We start from the raw sequence: 23,545 nt of genomic DNA, 5'->3' as shown, positions 1-23,545 counted from the left end.
CTACCCTAGGCTGGCCTCTGTAGTACATGGCAATTGAAAACCTCAATTCTGATGTTCATATTGAAACAACACAATGGATTGGGAAGCCTGTAGTGCTTGCTGGCTGTGGTCTGTGAAGCTATTATTTATATATATATATATATACACATACATACATACGTACGTGTATATATGCAGTTTTCATATAATCATTATGAAATGCATAGCTTTTTCCTCTTGAACTGTTTTGTCTTTCGAATTCCTTGAGTTTCCTGTGTGTGAACAGGACAACCAGTTGGTGGTACATGTGTTAAGCAGGTGTTTTCCTAGCTCAGAATGAGCCTTTGGGGAGTGACTACCCATGTAAGCACAATTGGTTTGCATGTAGTTAAGACAAACACTCAGTGTTACTTTAACTAACACTGTTTTATTTATTTTTAATTTTTGGCCATTTGCTAAACAAAACTGAATTAAAGCCTGGGTAAATTAAAAGCCAAATTAGAAAAAAAAAACCTAAAAATATCAAAGTCCTGGTAATTTTCCTTTCATGAAAGGACGAAACAATATTACATCAGCAGAACACTGATATGGGTTGATATCAACCTAATTGACTGTGTTTGGCATATTATACGGCCGTTTATTGATAGCAGGGTCACATCAATTTTGCACTCGAAGTTAATGTGATGAGCTTTACAACTTTAAAATGGTTCAGTTGTTTTTATGATTTTCTTTGTGGAATAAATGACACATTGTTATTGTTACTGTAAACAACAGTTTTGGCTCAGAAATTGTGTTCCTGTGACTTAATAGTGTTTTCGATTCACTGGTGTTACTCGTGAATTCACTTCATAACTGAACCCAGAATCATAGATTGAGCTTATTAAATATAAACATTTACATGTAAATCCCAAAACCTATAATTAATCAAGGAAATGAGAGCTTGTCCTTAGTGCTCTGAAGAAACCCCAACAGATTGTGTTTAACCAACGTGGTGAATTAGGTGTTAAACCACCAGATTTATGCTTATAATGTTAAACCTCTATAAACCCATTTTATACGGTACTTGTAATTCTGTCACACGTAATATTTCCTAGTCTCCTAATTCCCACAGTGACACTCTATGTACATTAAATGGATATTAACAGATAAAAGTTTCTCACCCATTTAGACAGGCCATATTAGAGCTGCAAGATGAAAACACCAGTTGGCTAACTGCAATTTTTTTTCTCACCTCACCCCATTACCTCAGTCAATATCTAATCATCCTCTTCCTCCTCCTGATGTTTCTATTGATTCTCCAGACAAGTTTTACCATGCTCCTTAGCATGTGTATTAATGATCTACTGCTTTCTTTCTTTGTCTGTTTCACATGAAAACATCTGCCGTGCTGCTGGGTCAAAGGCACTTTGAAAGGGGTAAGTATTCGTGTGTGTGTGTATGCCAGCGTGTGGGAGGGTGTACAGTTCAACGGGGCTTAAATATCGAGCAGAATTTGGTGAAAACGTGAGAGGAGTGAGGCCAGCAGTGCAAAAGTGCTAGAAATTGTAGCGTATTCTACAAATCTAGACCCCCGGGGTGTCTGATCAAAATAAGGAAGAAAGCTATTTGCTGCAACCAGATTGCCAAATTGTAGTTGCTTCACTGCAGCCGCTGCCCTAAAGGACAGAAAACGGGGGTGGTTGTACTGCGCCACAGCACACTGCACTAACTGCTGATGCCATCTGCTGGCCAAATAGATAAACTACAGATGCAGGGTTCAGTCACATTCATCAGATCAAACGCCTGTCTGCAGGCTTGTCTAGCTTTTCTGTGCAATTATAATCCGTTCCTTGTTAACTCTGCTTTTTGGACCTCAAGAATCATCAATCAAATTTATGTGCTCACAACTTAAAGTGCACAGCCGTTTCTGCAGGATTAAACAGATTTGTCTAACACGATGCTAATAAGACCTGGTGCGTCTGTGTAGTTCAGAATTGTACTTAATTATCTGTGCTAGTGGCAAATAAAACCACCACAGTGAAGGCTGTATTCAAAGTCTGAAATGAGTGTTTAAAATATCCAGTAAATGAAATGCAATTCGCTTGAAGAGTATTATGAAATGATGTCTGCTCTTTCTGTAATTCCAGATCTAATCCCAGTAGCTGCATTTATGAATGAATGAGCTCTATCATGCCTCGGTATTTTTTGCCTCTTTGGAATTTAAATGTATGCAAAGATCAAAGCCACCCTTCGGGAGGCAGAGGTGGTGCAATAAGCAGAAACCCCTAGACTATTTTCGCAGAAGTCCCCCTTCTACTGTAACTCTCTTACAGCCTTCTTTACATAGTACAGCAAGATGCTACTGCAAACTACCACCAGGGGGCAGAAGTGCTCAGGAATGTTTTTTCCTTCCTTCCGTCTTTTTCCTAATCACTCTCTCTTCAGTCTCTTCAGACTGCGCATGCATATGCATGTGCGTGCAGTTTCACTCTGATCACAAATCCACATTACGCTTGAATGTAGCTCTAAAGTGACTTCACAAGGTCACGACCTCCCCAGTTCTCCCCCTACTGATGGCTCCATTGCTGCGCTGCATTATCAAGGTTCAGCTACATCACCCATCTCTTCACAGCCGCACGTGTAACAACTTCCTATTTCTACCAGATTGTTAATGGCTGTTCTTATTAATTTCACAGGGAGGCGATCAAACAAAGTCTTATCTGGGTGGAGCAGCAGATGTCTGGTGTAACCTTTGCAATATTTTCAAATGGACACTTAGCAGGCATACTGCAACCTTGTTGTTGAGAGGGAGAGTGAAATCATGGGTGCGTAGGGTTGGGGTTTTATGCCAGCACAATCAAGCAAACAAGAAAAGAGTGTATTAGATGCAGAGAGAGTATAAAATTGAGTGAGAGAGGGTGGGCAGATATCAAAGAGGCCTTTGTTCCAGTCTCTCCCAGTAGCTGTATAAGGATCACAGCCAGAGAGCAGTGGACCTTGAGGACCTTGAGAGGGGGGATTGAATGCTTACGGTGCAGAACTCTATCTTCAAGGCTCTCTGCCCTCAACTTTTTCATTTTTTATCATTAATTATTTCTCGCTAATTGCCAGGATTAAAAAAAAGAGGGAGCAAGAAAGGGCATTCTGGGTCTCTGGAGCCTCACACTATGAGTCTGTGAGCGTGCCGGTGTGCGGCGTATACACCTCTGGCTCACATATAAAGAAAAATAAGAAGAAGAAGCACAAATTGGACATTCTTGGTCAGCAATGTAGTTACAGTTGATAGTGCTTCTTGACCTATGAAACTGTTTCCATTAAATTTAAGATGTTTGCCATGTCCTTGCACAGCATTTAACACTGAATGTGAGGTTATATTTTTCTTTGCTGGTTCTGTTATGTCCAGCAAACTTTAAAAGCATATAGTGAAGATTTGTCCTTTTCCATCTGATTTCATTTTACAGGTTAGTCAAGTTATTTACAGCCTCAGAGCTGAATGTTTACTTTCCCTCACATTTTTGCAGTTTCGCAACAGCTAAAATAGGAATGTGAAACTTTTCCTGTTGATCCCAAGATAACACCTTTATTTATGCTGCCGTAAAAAGGATAATTCAAATAAGTAACATTTTTTAAAAATTATTTTTATGACTATTTTCTCCTTTTAAAAACTGCTTTTAAAGGTTGTTAAATTGTATTTTCTTTGACCAAAAGTGTATTTGGGATTTTTATATCTGGCAGGAATAATTCCCTCTTCTTTTCAGTACAGTAGAAGGTCTCACTTGAAAACATACGCTTTGTCTATTCCATTACAGAGAATTTTTGTTTTTTTTTTTCTTTTTTGTCCATGTTGGTAATGGCTTTAAAAATGCACTTTCTTTTGTTTGTTTGCTTGCTTTTACATGATAGTAAAAAAAAGCTGAGGCACGTGTTTTTTGAGGTACAGCAGTAACATTTGCAAAACAGGTTCTCAGAAAGCTAGCAAACTCACAAACATAAAGATGTGCAAATTTCACAGCACTGGGGGGTAAAACAGCTTCTACTGGTATTATTACTTTTGTTACAGACAGGATTTAAGGGATGCAAGTTCTCCTCCCCCCTCCCCTTTTCTTTGGACAGAAGGCTGGGATGTATTTAGCTGAATCATGCTCGGCCTAATGAGTTCTTAATGTTCTTGGGCAAGAAAGACATTTTGTTGGATTTTGATGGACTTATGAGCAGAAAGCTGTTTGAAATGGCAGACAGATCGCACACTCATTGGCAAGATCAAAGCAAGCAGTAGATCTTTATCCGAAAAGCAATGTTTTTCCAGCTTCTATAAAATAACACGGCGGATAGGGTTTTTTTTTCTGTCCAATCACCACACAGCAAGGAGAGTTTTCTGACACATATAGAAGGCAATAAATGTAAGATAATTCCTGAACCTTTGACTTCTGTAATGAGTGGATCTGGTATTGTTCCTGTGCCCCTTGTATCCTTAGAAGAAAGGCTTGGTTTCATGAATACAAAGGCAGTCTGAGTCACCATACCCTTTGAAGTATTTCTGCTCTAATATATAGATACATTATCAACAGTGATGATAATATATAACAGTATGGAAATGAGGTGAATCTGATCTGACATGTATGCAGGACTTTAGACCAACGTGTTTCAAAGAGCTCTGTACCATTATCTTTAAAAATGAAGAAATATCCTTTGGAGGAAGGTGCATTGAAGCTGTTCCGGTGCAACGTTGAGACACAACACCTGACGTATTTCATGGTTGTAATTCAATTAACTGACCACCTGTCTGTTTCACAGTGTGCTCTTTGTGATAATGAAAGCCATCAATAACCTAATGGCTCACCAGCTTCTTTCCCAGTGTGAAATCATAGATTGCACTGTACATCTTTGATAATCTACATTAAATTAGCTTACTCTGACCTATTACTGTGCCGTTCCGAGGGCCGAAGCACTCAGAGGCTGAACCTGCCACTTGCTAGCAACAGTCATTACTAGTATTGAGGAACTTTCTTAGGCTTAGCTGAAAATGCATTACATTACAGCCTTCATTTGTGCCCTTTTTCCTTGTAGCTGGACTTTAAGGAGTCTTTCTCCCTCCAACAAGGCCAGTGAAAATGGTAGCATTTATGTCAATTTCTTGGATCTTTTTGACACTGTAAATCATTTCTCCATACCACAAAGCTCAGGCCGGCATATCAGCTGTGCCAGCTGTGATGTAATGGAATGGAGCAAAAGAAATGTTTGAACATAGCTTGGCTTCAGACCAAGAATCCGCAGTTTGCCATTTTAATTTTGATCCCAGACTGGCCAAAAAAAGAAACAGCCCAACAGAGAATATCTTGTAGCACCAGTTTTTTTTTTTTCATTGTTACACAGTACTTTATGCAAACGGGTTATAATGTCTTGGCCATGTTTCCTATCTTTGCTCTTAGCTTAACATTTTAACAGACAGAGTTGTAGTTGACAGCAATTTACATGGTTTGTATCGTCAAAAAAAATAGTCTAACAGACAACCAGATCATGAATAAATCTTTGGCTGCACTGTAAAACCATTTTTAAGGCAGATTTTGATTTGTGACCCAAGGATTTTTGAGTTAAGCTGAACTTACAGACACAGCATGCAGTCACATAGTATTTATTGGCTTAATTATTTGGGTCACACCTGTGTAAAAGGAGCACAGCACACAGGTGAAAAAACAGCAAGGCTTCACAAAGACGAATGAAACATAATGAAACGAAACATAATCAAATGTGATATCATCATTATTATTGTAAACATAAAGCTATTTTTTTTTAAATTAAAATGTATTTGGGACCTAATAGGGATATTCCTGGCTCAATATGGGCCCTCGGGAGTGGCTACACACATAATTGTGATTATGGATAGTTGTGTGGTTAAAGCAGCAAGGCTGAACAGCAGTCTTTTTGTTTTTCTCTAGTATTATTTGTGGCCTTTTGATAAATGCTACGTCCAGATGAGCAGAATCAACTTTTTGGAGAGCCTTTTGATAATGTTGACATTTGCAGTTGCTTGTTGCATATGTTGCAGCTCCTCACATTGGTGTGGTCATCCAATGCAGGAAGTTGCTTTTACTTCATAAACAAAGTTTATACTGTGCAAGAGATTTCAAGCAAAGAATGTGAAAACTCACCTGCAATTTGTGCTTATTGAACAGATGTATGGGAAACTTAAAAATGGCTTTTCATCTGTGAAGGTGATGCGCATGTGTTTATTAGCTTGGTAAAACTCTATATCTTCTACTTCTTCACGACCTCTTGTACCTGTGTGTAAGAGGCTGTGTGTGTGTGTTTGTGTGTGCTCGGCCCTTCCTTTAGGCAAACACTGACAAAGAGAGCGCAGAAGAGAATGATAGAGAGGAGAAGCCCCTTGTGCAACGACAATTGCACCAAAATCAAGTTTTCCGCTCTACTAATCTCGCTCCCGTCTTCTCAAGTACAGATTAAAAAAAAGTCTTAAAACTTGAAAAAAGCCATGGTTCTTAATAATTTAGATGCATTTCCAAGTCCGTATCTGGTTTAGGGACCATCCCTGTATTAAACTCAGTTAGTTGCACTGGTGCACACCAAAATTTTTTCTCATTCCGATATCAGTTTTCAGTCGCGTATCCAAATAAAATGCTTCCACTCTGGAGCCCTGTCTATTTGAGCTGCCTCCCTACACGGCATAAGGGTGCAAAGCCAATTTGAAACAGAACCTACTTTTTCATTAATGTAAAGCTTGTTCTCATGGTATCACCATTTATCATACTAAGATTGAGATCACCCTGCATAATATTCATCTTCCAGTAAGCTGGGCTTTATTTCTCATCAATTGGAAATAACAGCTCTTGTTGACAGCACGGCGCAGCACATCCATCTGGCACTGGACCAGGTCCTGTGGCTTCTGTGTTTTTTTGTAGTGATGGATGAACCTGCCTTGTTGCTTCTTGTTGTGCCGTACAGTTCACCTGATGCCTTCAATGTATGTTCCAGTTCAGTGCCACCAATAAAACCGCTTGAGCTTGAGCAGCAGAAATGCTAATGTGATTTGACTGGCACCTGCTGACAGTCACTAATGTCACAGTTTGCCACCATAGTTAATTGGTTACATTAGCTTTGGCCACTGACATACAGCAGCGTAAAACATCTTGCATACTTTGAGACAGAAAATAGTTGGAGCAGTTCACAAAGTAAAGTTGAGTTAATCTTACATTCACTGTGGGATATCTGTAGGGAGATTTGGAGTTTTTCTCTTTCATGGTTAATTTCTGCATTTTTAAGGTCAGTAGCTCTGCATACAGTTTTTTTTTTTTTTAAAATACTAATGTTGACAGGGCACTGAAGCGCAGGTGTAAAATTAACCCCCACCTGGTTTTAGAAGGTTTGTGACTTTTAGTTGTCATGTTAACCCTCCCATCTCTTTCTCTTTGTGTCTTTGTCTCTACAGCTTCTTTTTGCCTGCTCTTCCAACAGCGTGCTGACATTTTAGCATTAGTGACTCTGTCAGAGTGTGAAAGAATCAACCCTTACCGTCCCCCCATAACACCCCAGGATAGAACTCTGTCTGCGAGGTATGTGTGTTTTGTGATTTCTCTGCACCAAGCAATGTTGTTTTTCATTCAGTCCTGTAACCTGCTGTGTGGCACTGGGAATGAAAGCACCGTGTAGACTTTCAGCTCCTCTAAATCCACTCAAGATGACTCTGTAACAAGAGTGTCAAAGTTCAGATCAGACAATATTCTTGCTCGATCTTTTCACAAAACCACTGTGCTGTCCAATTGCATCACTTTGCAGCCATCCGTGCTCCATCACCCAGCCTAGTCCCTGCCTAAAATCCTTTGCTAGACCAAGGTCTAAGGCGTTGTAGGTCATATGCAGAACACAGGGCGCTGGCTGCTTATAGCACAGAGCATTCATTATGCAATTCGTATATGGAACAAACAGAGTTCAAATTATGAGTACCCAGATGGACTACCTGAGGGCAAAAAAAGGTCCCTATTTATGTAATCTTACAGTGCGGTGGATAAAATCCGGTTTGTGTGAGGACATTTTCATGTTAGATTAGAGGGTATTGTATCTGTGTCAGGTATGATAAAATTAGCGTGTTTTTGTTTGAGTGTTAGATAGGAAAGAGTATAATGTGTTTGGGCGCATGGCCTAGCCTGCCTGGTGTGCTTAGTGTCAGGATACAGTGTGACTGCATAGAGTAGGCTGACATGGCTGGGCATGCCCTGTGCACCCCCACAGGGCTTTTTGGAAAGTGCACATCTCAACAAAATGTCACTTTAACTACTGTGAGCCACCCTAAACACAAGCAAGTGCTCTTTCTGCTTTGCACTCCTTCCCTCTCTTGTCCTTTTCCACTCATTCTCTCATTCCCATTTCGAACACACCTAAATCATCCTCTTGAGGAAAAGAGGCGACTCAGAATGCCAAACGATATGTTCCGCACCTGACTGTGGCCACTCCTGTACCGTACACAGTATATGCAGATGTGTGTTGGAGATATGACAATGAAAGAATATGTCCACATGTGTCAATAACATTTGTGCATGAGTGAAATTTTGCAATCTTGTTAGACATTAATAAGCAAAAAGGCTATATTGCCTCAGTTCAACAACTCAAATGCTATATGCATAGTTATGCAATTTTAATAATAAGCATTTCACAAGCTGCAAAAGAGGCGCCAGGGACCAAATGGGGAGATGAGGGAAAAGTTACTTAGTCCCTGAAAATAATTTGACGGTAGTTATTACAGGCTTATTGCTGTGGATGACATCTATTTCTCTGGCTTCTGACAGCACATCATCCTGACTTTCCTATAATAGCTTTGGTTGGCAGATCAGGACTGGTGAGAATAAATTAGAAATGATTCCTAGAGCTCAGTATTAGGAGCTTTTTTAAAATAGTGACACTTTCATGGAAAAAAAGGGGCCATGTAATCACTCAGGCTAGACTTTGATTAAGCGGCAAAGTGAGCTGGTAAAAGTGTGGATGTCATGGTAACGGAGCTTATGTGGTTTTGACAGTTCATCCTCCATGTCTTTTCCTAATTCCAATCTTTACTCATCCGTCCTGTTATGCCACACCCCTTTCATGTTACTTCATATTCTTCCTCTGTGTTCCCGTGTCATTTCTGCCTACCCCCTTGCCATTATCACATTCCTTGATTTTGCAATCTATTTTGCAGTCTTCTTCAACATGAAATTAAATATTTAAGAAGGTCTTTTACCGTGGCCACCAAAAAGTGTAGCTCCTTGGAAGTAATATATAAAGAAATTAGCAGTGGCTCAAGACTTTTGCATGGAGGCGTATACTTGGTGGGTAATGCAAATATCTAATCAGCCAATCGCATGGCAGCAACTCAGCACTTTTGGGGATGTAGACATGGTCAAGATGACCAGGTGAAGTTTAAACTAGGAATCAGAATCTGGAAGAAAGATGATCTGTAAAGACTCTGAATAAAACATGGTTGTTGGCGTGAGACTGGCAGGTCTTAGTGCTTCAGAAACTACTGATCTACTGCTATTTTCTGCACATCCATCTCCTAGGGCAGCGGTCCCCAACCTTTTTTGCGCCACGGACCGGTTTATGCCCGAGAATATTTTCACGGACCGGCCTTTCAGGTGTCGCGGATAAATACAACAAAATAAAACTATTACCGGTACCGAAAAAAAGAAGATTTATTCATAACACATGTGAAAGACCAGGAAAACCGAGTTAACGATAAAAACGATAACAAAAGAACGCTGAAAACTGATAAAAACCCTGAAAACCATACATTTCACACCTGAGCCTCAACTCTCGCGGCCTGGTACCAAACGACTCACGGACCGGTACTGGTCTGAGGCCCGGGGGTTGGGGACCACTGTCCTAGGGTTTATAGAGAATAGTCCAAAAAGAGAAACTATCAAGTGAGCACCAGTTTTCTGGGTGAAAATAGCTTGTTGATGTCAGAGATCAGAGGAAAATGGCCAGACTGCTTTGAACTGGTAGGAGCAATAACGGAAATAACAGCTCATTACAACCAAGGCATGCAGAAGAAAATCTGTGAGCACACAGCACACATTGAAGCTGGAAGCAAATGGACTGTAGCAGCAGCAGAAGACTGCATCAGGTACTCCTGTCAGTTAAAAACTGCACTGGCTACAATTTACACTGGCCCACCAAAACTGGACAGTAAAACTACTGAAAACATTAACATGGTAGAGTCATAATTTGGCATAAACATCATAAAAGCATGGAGCCATTCTGCCTTGTATGAACAGTTTAGGCAGGTGTTGGCACATTTCGACTCTCTTGGGCCCCGTAGTACCAACTGAGCATTATTTAAATGGCATGCCCTATCTGACTATTGCTGCTGTCCATCCCTTTATCACTACAGTATATTCATCTTCTGATGGCTGCTTCCAGCACGATAACACACCATGTAACAAAGCTCAAATCATCTCAAATTGGTTATTGTAGATGACAGTGAGTTTCCTGCATTGGCCTCCACACTCACCAGATCTGATATGAAGAGCACTTTGGGATGTGGTGGAACATAGACTGATATCATGGAAGTACAACCAGCAAATTGTCAGCATCTGTGTGATGCTGTCATTGTCAATATGGACCAAAATCTCTGAGGAATGATTTCAGCACCTTTTCAAATCTTTGCCATGAAAAATTAAAGCAGTTCTGAAAACAAAAGGTCGTCTAACATGATAGCAAGGTTTATCCAATGAAGCGGCCAGAGAGTTTGTATCTACTCAGAATACAATTTTCTCTGTGACATGTTTTTTCTTTCACATTGTAACCTATCATTCAGTGATAATAGGGGGAAAAATAAATTATCACTCAAGTTTCCTGTAATTACAATTCTGTTTCCCTCTTCAGCAGATGTGAAAACAAACCCTGCGAATACATCTTCATTGTGAAGCCCAAACTACTTCAAGTTAGAATGAAAATGTTTGCAGAGGAATATCAACAAACAAGTGCATTTAGTGACTGTAATACACAAAGATGAAAAAATAGATCTAGTAAGCTAAAAAGAAGTAAATCAGTTTATTTCTATTTGCTGACTTAAAACCTGTTGTGATGAATGAGAATCACTGACAGCATAAGAGAGAGATGCACATTTACACGTATTTACATGAGAACAAATAAATGTAAAGTATTTATATAATACATAAATATTTGAAAGGCAGATAGTTGATTTAATGCTATGTTTGTCTGCTATGCTATGCTGCTATGTTTCTTTAATGCTATGAATGTTTATCTGAGAGTCGGGTGATAGAAGGCACCTAACTCTAAACATACAACTCGCTTTCTCCTATAGTTGTAAGCAAGTAGGATATTATATAAGATCATATAAAGACATGCACATTTTAATGAATACCCTCTTTGGTTAAGATTTGGCTAGAGGGAAACTATAAATAATGGATGGATGAATAGCCATAGTGTTAAACCTTTGCTATCTCAGCAGAAAAATACCTGTAGAAATTCTGAGTCTGATAAGAAAATATGTATTCAGGGTCACACAGGAGCAGAGTGCTTTGATGTGGTTGAGATATTGAGTTGTTAAAAAGCAAAGTTCTATATTTCTTTATTGAAGAGCTGATACATGTGATGGTATGGTGGGGCTGGTGGAGCATGCTTTAACTGTTCCCAGTAGATATACTGAACTGTGGTAGTGTGAAGTGTGTTCAAGGGCGTATTGGCTGCTGTCAGAGTGCTTAACATTTTTTTACCAGCTTTGGCTCAGAGCGTGCGAGTGAAATGATAATCTTTGCTTGAAGTGATTGATCGCTTGTTTTTTAAATTCAAATCGGCCTTTAGTGTTGCCTTTAAGCATTACTATCTCCTCTTTCCATGTGTCTGTGTACAGTGCAGAAGTTTGCAAGTGAGTGCGATGACTTCATATGGCTTTATCCTGTGTGTGTGTGTGTGTGTGTGTGTGTGTGTGTGTGTGTGTGTGTGTGTGTATTGATCATATTGTTCTAAATGATATAAAATGAGAGAGAGGGAGAGAGAAATAGAGAAGCCATTAATCTACTGGTGTGCTTTTGGAAGAGGTCTAACAATGTGTGCTCATCTTGACTTGATATCTGTATGAGGGATGCCTGTGACCTCCAAGCATAAATTCTCGTGCGTGACAGTGTTTGATCTTTTATCGCTAAAACACAAAGATTGAATAGGACTCTACGTGCGGCCCATGAGGAGATTAGCTCAGAGCCCAGAACTTATTGATCAAGATTACATTCGCAGTGCAGACTTGCAGTAACTAGCAAACCACATTCATTAGTTGAGGCATTTAAATTTTAATTGCTCAACACCCACGAAACGAATGTGGGTCACGAGAGCACACACATACAGACTGTATATAATCAAACATCAGCCTTTATGGGACATACATTAAAACACACTTATTATCACTGTGGCTTCACACATGTGCCACCAAATAGATCCCATTTACGGATATTTAACCACTGTAGGGTTAGAGTTATCACACCAATTATTCTTCTCCCAGCTTCATTTGCATTCATGCTCTCTCCCCTTCTATCTGTCCTCTTTTTTTCTTCCTTACTATATTTAAAAATGTTTTTCCTCTTTTTCTCTTTGAATCTTCATGTCATTTGTAATGCCGTAGAGCTGTTATTTAATGAATTAGAAAATAGACAGTAATCATAACTTCTGCATGATCAACACACCCCAGCGATGACGCTATAGCCACGACGAAAAGGAAGCATTTCCACTGCCTCTATCTCCTCTGTGTGTCTCTTTTCTTCTCTCTCTCCCGAACTCACTTACTAATGATCGATGTGTCCTAATGTTTCAGACTTGCCTAAGTCTCTCTTATCTCTACTATGCAAACAAAATTACACACAGTAGTAGGGCCGTAGTAAGAGAGGAGACAGTTAATTTTCTTTTAGCCGCGGGCAGGCATCTGGAACCAGCATGGAGAAACATGTAGCGAGAAAAGAAAAAAGAGAGAGAGAGAGAGAATGAGAAGAAGTTCGAAGGGATAGAGATGGTGAGAGAAAACAGCTGGTGAGGTCTAGCAGTGCTGTGTTTGCAGAAAACATAGGCAGCTGGTGACCCAGAAACATCCTCGCCTCTTCCCAACACCCAAGCACTGCTGCAATCACCGCAGTGAAACGGAGAGAGTGACTACACGTCCAACCTCCACTCGTAAGATAGCGGTTAATTAGCCAACCATAATGAAACTGAATATAAACAGAAAGAACGGCCAAAAAACACAGAGTTAAACTTGCAGAATGCTTATGCAACTTCTTACCTCTGTTCCAGCACCCACAAAATAAATAAATAAAAATGATGCCCAATGTGAGGCAGTGGAAAAAAAAAACTACGTGGATCTTTCCCCCTTGAGTTGTTTATTCATTGTACTATTTTATTTATGCATGCATTTTTAAATAAAAACAATTCAAGATGGGTTTTGTGTCTCTTTATTATGCTGCTTAATTGCAAAATCAGAGGTAAACAGAAGGATAAATTGTATATCTGAGCCTGTGAGGGATTTACGTAGCATCTCAGCGCCAGAAGATTATATGCCCAGATTGTTTACTTTGCTACTTATGCTTTATCTCTTTTAAAAACAACCTAAGGTAAATGTAGACGATATGATTAGTTAAAAAAAAAAAAGCCATACTTAATGCGGTGCTGTGCGAGCATTTAAAATTTGTTGGCTTCGCTTCACTTTTAAGTCTGCGTTTGGGATAATTCTGCATTAGCGTGTGCACTGATTATGTTATTAGTGCAAATTTGGATGATGATATTGGCCAGTGTACAGCAAACAATTACTTGCCTGATTGCCTGGCCCAAAACAGCATTAGTTGAAGCTTTTGATTTCTTGAATAATCAACACAAATGAAGAGGCTAAGTAGTTAATTCGAAGCTGTATTGCATGATTTAATAAGGTTTTCATAGATCCCCTATGGATTTGCTTACAGTCGAGCTCCTATAATGAATAATGTTTTGCAATCTTTCCCTGTTTAGTCACAGTCAGACATCATAGCGATTCAACTTTTATCTGCGGAGTTTTATTCCATTTCTTATTAATGAATCATAGCCAAAGACTCTGTTAAGCTTTATGAATCTTAAGAGAAACTTTGACTTGATTCATTTTCTATGAAAGCACACATTCGATTTAGCAATTAGATTGCCTTGATGCCGGCTGGGATGCCTGCACACATAATAAGCTTCATGAATGTGGTTGAGAGGTGGGGATTATGATGACAGACCCTGACATTAAAAGCTTAGGTGCGATAAATGAGAAAATTCAATTGAGATATTTATTTATAATAAATAGCAGAAATTCACATCAATTTATATGCACACTTTCACACATAGCCACCAGTGTATCTATTACCATGGCAACACTCTCCAGAAGCAAATTTGCAAATGTCCTCTCTCTCCCCCCTCTCCTCCCTTTTCTTCAACTCTTCATCTGTTTCTTCTTCTGACACTGTTATTCTTTTGCATTTGTCTCTCAGCTGTCTGCCATAGCCAGCGGTGAAGCTCAGCAGGTAGGCATACTGCGATACGCAGGTTAATAATAAAAGGCTGATAGGTGGGATTAAATTACTCTGCACATAAAAGAAGACGTGCATACTTTATATACATGCACCTGCCTCGTTTTTTCCACACCATTTTTTTAAACCTAATTTGTCCAGTCCTCGGTTTCCTGTTTCTCTCTTTCTCTGTCACGTCCTCTTACAAGTTTTCATCTTGAGGTCTTCAGCTACATTGACCACGCTTCTTTGCGTCTCTTCTCCAGACTTCTTTGATGCATTTAATGCCGTTGCTTTTTAACCCTCGCTCCCTACATATTTGTCTCTTATAGCATCTTTTCTATACAGGCAATATCTCTCCCCTACAAAGACAAGTATCTTTCTCTGTTATTCTTTTTTGTATGCTCTTCTTTTCTCACTCCCTCTGTGTAGGAGGAGCGCACTCTTTTTTAGCTGAAGTCCTTATCAAGTGTGACTCACAATTCAACTATTTCTACAGTGAAGCTTGTCCTCTAGAGTCTTGTTCTTTTTCTCTGTCTTCGTACATATTTTATCTCTTTTCGGCATTCCTTCCAATTTTCTTGTCCTGGCTTTTATGCTTCCTAATCTTACCTCTCTTATTATCTCCCCTAGTCGTCTTTTTTTTCTAAAAACTCCCTCGCTCTTTGTTACACCGCCGTCCCTTTCTACTCTCCTCGCAAGTTCTGTAAACATAAACATTTTGGGTGTCTGTTATCAGAGATATCCGGGGCAAGTCTGTCACCAGAATCATTTCAATGCTAATTTCTCTGATAAATAAATTCCCTCTGACAAACACAGTCCTCACTTCAGAGGATTGGACCCGCTCGTTTTTTATCCTTGCCTCCCTCTTTTCCCAGAGCAGGGGTATCAGGGATCTGAAGCCAGCCGTGTTCAGTGAACACACATGGGCACGTGTACACACAGGCACGCACACTTTTTATTCCAGAGCAAACATACAAATATTGTAGGCATACACGATCAAGCATATACTCTACGTGAAACGAATTTTGACACCAATGGAGGCATACACACTCAATAATAAATGCAAATCAAAATATATGCTATATGATATATATATGACTGTAATTACTAATTCATATTCTTCATTTAAAAGCACATATTGGAAAGAGTTGCATCTTTACTTTACGTGTGCTTAGGACAGAGTAGAGGGATTCCAGGGGAATCCTCTGCAATGCAGTATTGTTGTGGGGAGTGAGCTCCTATATCCCTCAGATGCAAATTCATATAGATATCCAGATATAGCGCACTTATATATTCCTACTGCAGCAGCAATGCTCTTCTTGTATCACAGAGATCCAAGGCACAGAAAGAGCCCCAGTTTTTGTGTATGTGTGTGTGTTTGTTTCTCCCTGTGTCACTTCATCTGTGTTCCCTGTGTTCTTCTTTGTGTTGTCCATGTTCTAAATGCTGTCTTCAACAGCCCTGGTTTGTACCTTTTTTTTTGTTGAGCTTCTTTTCAAGGTTTTGCCAGCAGCTCCGTGTTTTAGTGATTAAAGCTCGCCTTTTTTGTTCTGCTCACCACACTCGTGTGTCCTGTGTTTGGTGCATTGTTCTTGAACTCTAAGCTACAACATCAAAAACAAGAATAATGTGTTATGGCAAACCAAGAAAAGATTTATGAGAAGCAAAGGATGAACCTAGCCATTATAACTGTTGATGACTAACTGCAGTATTGCAGTAATTACTTCTTTTATATTAATGCTATGTTGGGTACAAAAGTCTTAAATGAATTTGTACACCACTTCTTCTTTTTACTTTGCTTTATAAGGACTCTACAGTAATTTATAAAAGCTCTAGTGATATGTGTTGTGTCTTGTCATCATCATAACTTCAGGCCATTACCTGAAGGAACAGCTATACACCAAGCACATACACGCTGTCTTTCTTTGAACTTCATCATGATCGGTTTCTCTCACTCCCTCATACGTACTGTTTATCTACCTTTGTCTCACCTCATGGCTATCTCTCCCCCCACCCTTTCTCTGCCTCTTACACAATGCCTCTTAGACTTTTTGTCTTGCCTGTCTCATTCTTTTCCCATCATTACTTCCCCTCTCTATGCTTTTTGCCGTCTCTTGTCTGTCCATCTCCTTGCTTCCTTTTTCTCTCTCCTCCCTAGAGGGTCTGCCTTCAACGCTGGGATCAGGGGGCAGGCACTCAATATCTTCCACCTTGTCATGCCGCGAGGAGGCCATCACCCTGGCTTTGTTGTGTTGACACATTGATTCTCTCTACCATGCTACATAGAATGTGGATAGCAGGTGTGTCTGTGTGTGCGTTTTGTTTTTGATAAGCATGTGTCTAGGTTTTTGATCTGTGTGATTACTAGCAACAATGGTGTGTCTGGTATCATTTTCACCTTGTGAGTCTTTCTGCCTGTCTGTCTTTATTTATGTGACATCTGGGGAAAATATAATCCCGGAGACATCTACAGTTGTTGGAACTACCACAAAGGCGGTGCAGGTGTTTATTTAGCCTTTTCCACACAAACTCAGGAGAAATTCATTTCAAAGTTGCCCTTTCATGCATGTAGCACACAGCAGGAGATAGTACCTCTTCAGAAACATTTTCACCAGTAATAGAAATGCTCTGTTTAGCTTGGATGACGGAGCTGCCTGGGTAGAGCGTGCAGGAGAGAGGCATGACACCCACTCGATCACTGTGAATTCATTGGACGATTATCTATTCTATCTATTTTCACATCGGGTACCTCTCAACCTTTGCACTAGAGAGCTTGCAGGTTAAAGACTTATTCTCACATGAATCTCCGATGGGTTATATAGAGAAAGTTCAGGGCTGCGGTCCATTTTTAAAATCCAACCCCATCAGTCTGCCTGACAGATTTTTGTCAACAATATCATCACAACTGTATAAGACGTGGCTCGGAGACGGTGCGGTCTGAGAAATGAATGTTAATGAGTGCATGAGTGTTCAAGATATGCCCCAGTGAACAACAACAACAACAGTCTTCACAGGCAGTTTATATGGTAAAAGAAAAATCTCTCAGTATTTGAGGTGGAACCCCAATGACCAACTGTCCTTTATGTGCTTGGCGACTCCCTTTTAATAGAACGAGTCATCTGGCAGAACTAGGCCCAGTTAGTGGCAGCCAACTGCACAACCAGTTGTGGGAGAGAGAAGACAGAAAAGAGGAGCGCAGAGAGCCCACAAACAGCAGTAATAATCTAGTAATGACTGCTAAGTAGTCAAGGTCAAGCATGCAGAGCAGCTGGTGCGATTTTGTTGCAAGATGGTCTGTAGTTTGTTTTGATGCCTGCCTGGCGAGAAGCAGTTTTAACTTCTGTAAGGACGGTGGATATTTTTCAAAGATAAAACTTGAAATCTAACAGTCAGTTTGTGTGTTTCACTGCTCACCCCTGAAGTCAGCTTGCTGACCCTTCTCTATCCACAGCTGGTATTGTTTTGCATCGCCATGTGGTACGTTTGTAATAGAAAAGTGTTATATAATGAATATCCTCCAAATAAATATATTTCTTCAAATGTTTGCAAATCTGTGATTTTAAAAAAATAAATTATGTGAAATGCTTGATGTGGTTTTGTGCCATGGTGTTTCAGAGAAGGTAGCAGTTGGTCATTCAGTTACAGTTTGCCTCCATCATGATAAATGCTGTTTATGATATATGCATTCAGCAAGCACTTTATTACAGAGACCTCCACAGGTATTGTATAATCCAATATAGTTAGAAGGTTAGACATTTTCAGTCCTTGAGTTTGTATTAAAAGTGATTAATGTTATTTATGTTTATTATTGAGGTTTTAAGAGCAGGTTAGGGTTGTTGTAATAGGTGTAGGTGGTAGAAACAATACAGGACTGTGTTCCTATTGTTTTGCTAACTTATGGATGTCAGCAGGACAGGCAAAATATATTCAAAGTCACTTTTCTATTTAATTCTAATGTTGAATTTTCACTTAGTGATGACATGACTTGAAAATATAATTCCTTTGATTTCGCTCATTTTATTGGTGTCATATACCCGTAAAGGCAAACATAATTCTTGTTTTTTGGCTTAGTCTTTATTTTTGCATTGTGCACTAGGCTCTGGGCACCTAGTACACAAGAATGTGGGCACCTTACAGTTCCGTACTTATCCAAACACCTCCAATCACACCTCACCTCATCAGTTTTAGGAATTACAGTGTTCCAGGTAAACATTTTTTCATATCAATAATTTAAGAATAGCAGGTGTTTTTAAACACAGTGCTTTGTAAATAGCATTTGTAAAATGGCACCCTGAATGCTGACAACACCTGTACATTTGTAGCAATAGTAAATCATCACACACTTGGAGGCCTGTGCCAGTTTTCCTTATAAATTCATATAATTATTCAGCTATCGCACTTGTGGGAGCAGCGTAATTCATCTTTGTGAGTGAACCTACATTTCTGCTTAGTCAGACTTCAGCGTGTGCTTGTGTGTAACTTTCAATGGCTTTGACCAGGGTATCTGTTTTTTTGCTGCCACTGTCTGCAGCTCCAGAATGTTAATTTAGGATACTGTCTGTGAGGGGAGCTCCGCTGGGAGCTTTGGGCTGCTAGCAAATAAGTAGAGTATGTCTGGACTTACGTGACACAGCAACAATTCCCCGACCCGCTCCAACCCCAAGCTATAACCCCTAATCCGTTACTGACCCTCCGAGAATGCCAGAAAACTTGTCTGTTCAGTTCTTGAATCTACACTCCCACCTTGGATTAGACCTCAGGGATCCACAGTCTGAACAGGAAAGACTAGATAAGGCTGGAGGATGGAGGCTGCTTTCACTTGCAAAATGTCCCTGTTCACAGAATTGGACTAAGAGTATAAACATATAACATTCTGATAGAAAGGGTAAAGGTGAGAAACGAACTGAGAGAAAGAGAAAAATGGATGGGCTGCGGCGGAAATAATCAATGTCTTTGAATGCATCTGTGGGTGAGATGAGTCAGTAAAGTGTGTGCACAATGGACATGAAGGCCACGGAGTCAATACACACTGGCTGTGCTAAAGCCAGTTGTGTGAACATTGACAGAACAAACTGCGTTGTCCCTTCCTACTGAAAGCACACTAGAGAGTGGAGCGTGGGCTAAACTCTGTGAACTTTATCACTTCTCACAGGTTTGCAGTTTGCTGTGCAGCTCTTGAAAAGGGTATATCTTGCCCCTCTTTTCAAACATGCAATTTAATGAAAAAGGAGGAATGCACTACAGAAAGTAATGATGAGAAGAAGCAATGTGTGAAGAAAATTTATTTCTGACAAAATCTGAAGTTAATAGACTTCTACTCACATATTAAAATTGTGTTGACCGCTATTCAGAAGGAAGAGTATTCAGTTTACATCCAGTACAGGGCTTCAAGTACCCAAAACACAAAAAAATGTGTTTTGGTTACTTGAATAAGTTAGCAAAGGTAAAGAATTTCAAAGCGGTACCAACATCAAATAAGCCCAATTCAGTTCAACAGCTGGGATACTGTGTAAAATGTTCATAAGAACCGAATGCAATGATTTGAAAATCTCATGAACCCAGATTCTATTTAGGTTGGGTAGGCGCTGAAAAAAGTAAGTGTTACTAAGAAGATACTGCTGGAGGAGCATTTTGAAAGTAATTAGATTAACTGCCAAGATGTCATCAACATCATTAGGTACAAAACAAGCATTTTGGAGAGTTGAGATTCTTAAATGTACAGATGGCAGAGGTTCACCAACCTACAAGAAAACAAAAAAAACTCCAAAAACCCAGCATCTACAAATTGTTCCTCAACGTAAAATTTTGACTTCACCATCTACAGTGCACAATATCAAAGTATTCACAGAATCTGGAGACATTTCTGTGAAAGGGTCCTAAGGCATTACTGCATAAAACAGACATAATTCTGCTATTTGAAATTGATGCATGGAGTCAGAAATCATTATCTATGAACACAGTTCACTATACCATCCACAAATGCAGGTTAAAGCTCTATAATGCAAAGAAATCCAGAACATGATCAGGAAACATTGTCAAATTCTGTTGGCCAAAGTCCATTTTAAATAAACTTTGACTATTTGTCTGACCACAGTCTGTGTTTTTGTCATCTTAAATTCTTTTGGAAAACATGGACGCTTGGTCCTTTGGACTAAAGAGGACAGGGACCATCCAACATGTTATGATTATTACAGTGGGTGCCTTAGTTCCTACAGTATAGAATGAACAGCTTGCAAAATCTGGAAAGGCACCATCAATGCTTGAAACAGGTTTTAGAGCAACATATGCTCCCTTCCAAATGACTTTTTTTTTTTTTTTCAGGGAAGACTATGCTTTCAGATTCTTAGAAGAGTCCAAATACCGACGTGGCAACCTGCAGTCCAGACCTTTCATGAATTGAAAACATTTTTATGAAACCAAAACGAAAATAAGACAAAGAAGACCCAGGACCGTTGAACAGCTGGTGTCAGACAATATTGCTCTCCCAAAGTTCCAGTGACTGTACGCAGTTCCCAGACATTTATAGGCTGTTGTTAAAATAAAAGGTGATGTTACACAATAGGAAATATGGCCCAGTTCCAACTCTTCTACGATTCGTTGTTGGGAGCAAATGCTTGGTACATTTTCTCAGTTTAAATATTCAACCTGGTTTCTGTTTGAGATTTGCAAAAATTTGCATTCTGTTATTGTTTACATTTTATATGGCATCCTAAAAATTTTGGGGACTGTTCACAACTGTTTCACAAAGAAAATATTGCTCATCTTTCCCCAGTACCATTCATAACTGAAAAACTGAGAAGTTAGAAAGAAAATTTGAGTGGTTTTAATTTTTCATATGTGATGCAATCCTACTCTGCCTGCTTCTGCAAATATAATGACAGATTTATATTCAGGGATACATACACACCAACATCCACCCACTGCCAAACACCTGCCCTGTCTTTACTCAAGGTCGTTTCAGATCAGCTCTTTCTGTATTCTCCCCCTCACTCTTTTTTTCCCTTTTTAATTTTTTAATCAACTGGAATTAATTTAGATATCACTTTAGATTACTTTCCTTAGCCACAAAAGCTTTGAAGGTGGTCAGACATCCATCTCGCCCTAGTCTTATTTTTTTCCCCGTCATTTCTTCCGACATGATTGGTTTTAAAGTGAAGCTTTACTGACACATTTTCAAGGTTGAAGTTGATGTTTGTGCTTTGTTTGGATTTTGCTACCTGATTTACTCACCATTAGCTGTCAGTTTTGCTTCTTTCCTGTTTCTGTCTCCCTCGGTCTCATTGTGACGGCGGTGTGAGGTGTGCCCTTCGATGCTTTTAGCTTTGCTCTGCTCTCCCCAGCTGAGTATGCATCTGTCCTCTACACTTTTAGCACAACTTCCTGTGACAGTGTTTGTACAGTGCTTGTTGTGTGTCCTCTAACTGTGCTCTCTGTGTAGAGAGTGTAGTGATGCAGGATGCTGCTCCAGCAGGGATGTGGCTGCAGGCTTTCAGTGCCATACACTGTAATTGTCAAGATGCCTCAGTGGGTGTGTACAAACAAAACTAGTGTGACACATATACACAAAAGTGTGGTGTGTGTACTTTTTGACTTTTCCTTGTGCTCCTGCAACCAGAACTTTGATCATTTTCATCTCACTCATTCGCTCACTTACATTTTCAAGCATTAAGAATACCTTAAACATCAGGTGAGTGAGATTCGTCATTTAGAGCACTTCTTCTCTGGACAAACACTCCATGTCCTTAAGTTACAGAAAAACAATTTAGTCAGACAGCTCTCATTGAAATTGCTTCTTACAGTAGAAGAATATAGTAAGAATTGTCTGCCTGGTCCATGCCTGATCATATAGCTATCACCTTTGAGCCTCCACGTGGATGCTGGTGTGGTGGAGGGGTTAAAATAGCATGCAACAATGTTGGGCACTTATATGCAAATTGAGAGGTTGTGTTCAGACGAACACATTCTCTTAACTAACTTAAGATTAAAGCTGAGTGTCTCTCTTTCTTTTCTGACAAATGCAGTGGAGATCGCAGAGATTTCTGCAACATCTGTGTGGTCTAATGAGAATTCAAAATAATTTTGAAGCTCTATGCTATTTGATAACCTAGCTCATATGGCTTAACTGGCCCTTGAGTGTTCTGGCAGGATGCCAGCAGACTACACTGGCACCCCGCCATCAGTTGTCAATGCACACAGTCTTAGTAGCTATCTATTCATCATAGAGTATTAAGCTAATGGCATGCTTCAAGGTCTTTTTACCATAAATAACACAATTCTCATGTCTTCAGATGATGGAATCCCCGAGCCATCATAGTTTATTACTATATGAAGTGATTTTCTCCCTCATATGCTTAAGTTGGTTGATCACTCATTTACTCAGCCATCAGTCTTTGAGTGCGCAGAGCTCTGGAAACCAACACAGCTATGAAGAATATCATCACTGTCATACTTAATCTTATCTTAGTAGAGATGGTTATTGTTCTCATAATCTAATTTGACTTTCAGTATCCTTTTATGGTGTGTAAATTTTGCAAATAAACCATCTTGAAAGGGGTAAAGTTCCTATTTATTGTAAAGACAGATTGCTGTGGATATAAAATTGATTCTTTATTTGATAATTAAAACAACTTGAAATGTTGCTCTGACTTCATTTATATGTCATTAGAAGTTGGTTTGTGAGGTCAACAAAAGCAGCAGCCACCCTTTCATTCTTTCTGCTCAGTTCTTCTTGTTGTTTCTTCTTTTAACTTCCTTCATCCAATCGTTTCTAGTGAAAGACTTGTGAGATGAGGCATAATCAGAGAGTTCTTACCCTAACACAGAGAAACCCCTATAAAGGACACTTATCCTAACATCAGCAATCAAGCTAAGGAGTAACACAAAGGTGGTTATCAACTGGATAAGTGCTCTGATCAGTAAGACTGGAGCATTGCTAGATTTATAAAGTTTAGCCTGATGGCAGCCAGGAATTAAAGCTGGTAAAAATACCAGCTTAGCAAACTTATTATTAATACAGTCCTGTCATTTGGACATGGGAGAATCTGGTTGATTATACATGTTATTCCCTAATATTA

General features: G+C 39.6%; 1 long non-coding RNA gene across 1 annotated transcript in view; it reads left to right on the top strand.

The window, feature by feature from the left end:
• The first annotated feature begins 1,363 nt into the window (after positions 1-1,363).
• The window catches only part of LOC120736114, an 81,837-nt gene continuing 59,655 nt past the window's right edge, over positions 1,364-23,545 (top strand). Inside the window, exons 1-2 of the long non-coding RNA XR_005696414.1 lie at positions 1,364-1,394; positions 7,403-7,526. This is a non-coding gene — a long non-coding RNA (uncharacterized LOC120736114). The remainder of the gene's footprint in view (positions 1,395-7,402; positions 7,527-23,545) is intronic.

This window comes from Simochromis diagramma, unplaced genomic scaffold (genome assembly GCF_900408965.1).
Source record: "Simochromis diagramma unplaced genomic scaffold, fSimDia1.1 OVJJ01000816.1, whole genome shotgun sequence".
NCBI classification, from domain to species: Eukaryota; Metazoa; Chordata; class Actinopteri; order Cichliformes; family Cichlidae; genus Simochromis; species Simochromis diagramma.
Note: the sequence above shows the minus strand (reverse complement) of the source record. Positions and strands in the feature narration are given on the sequence as shown.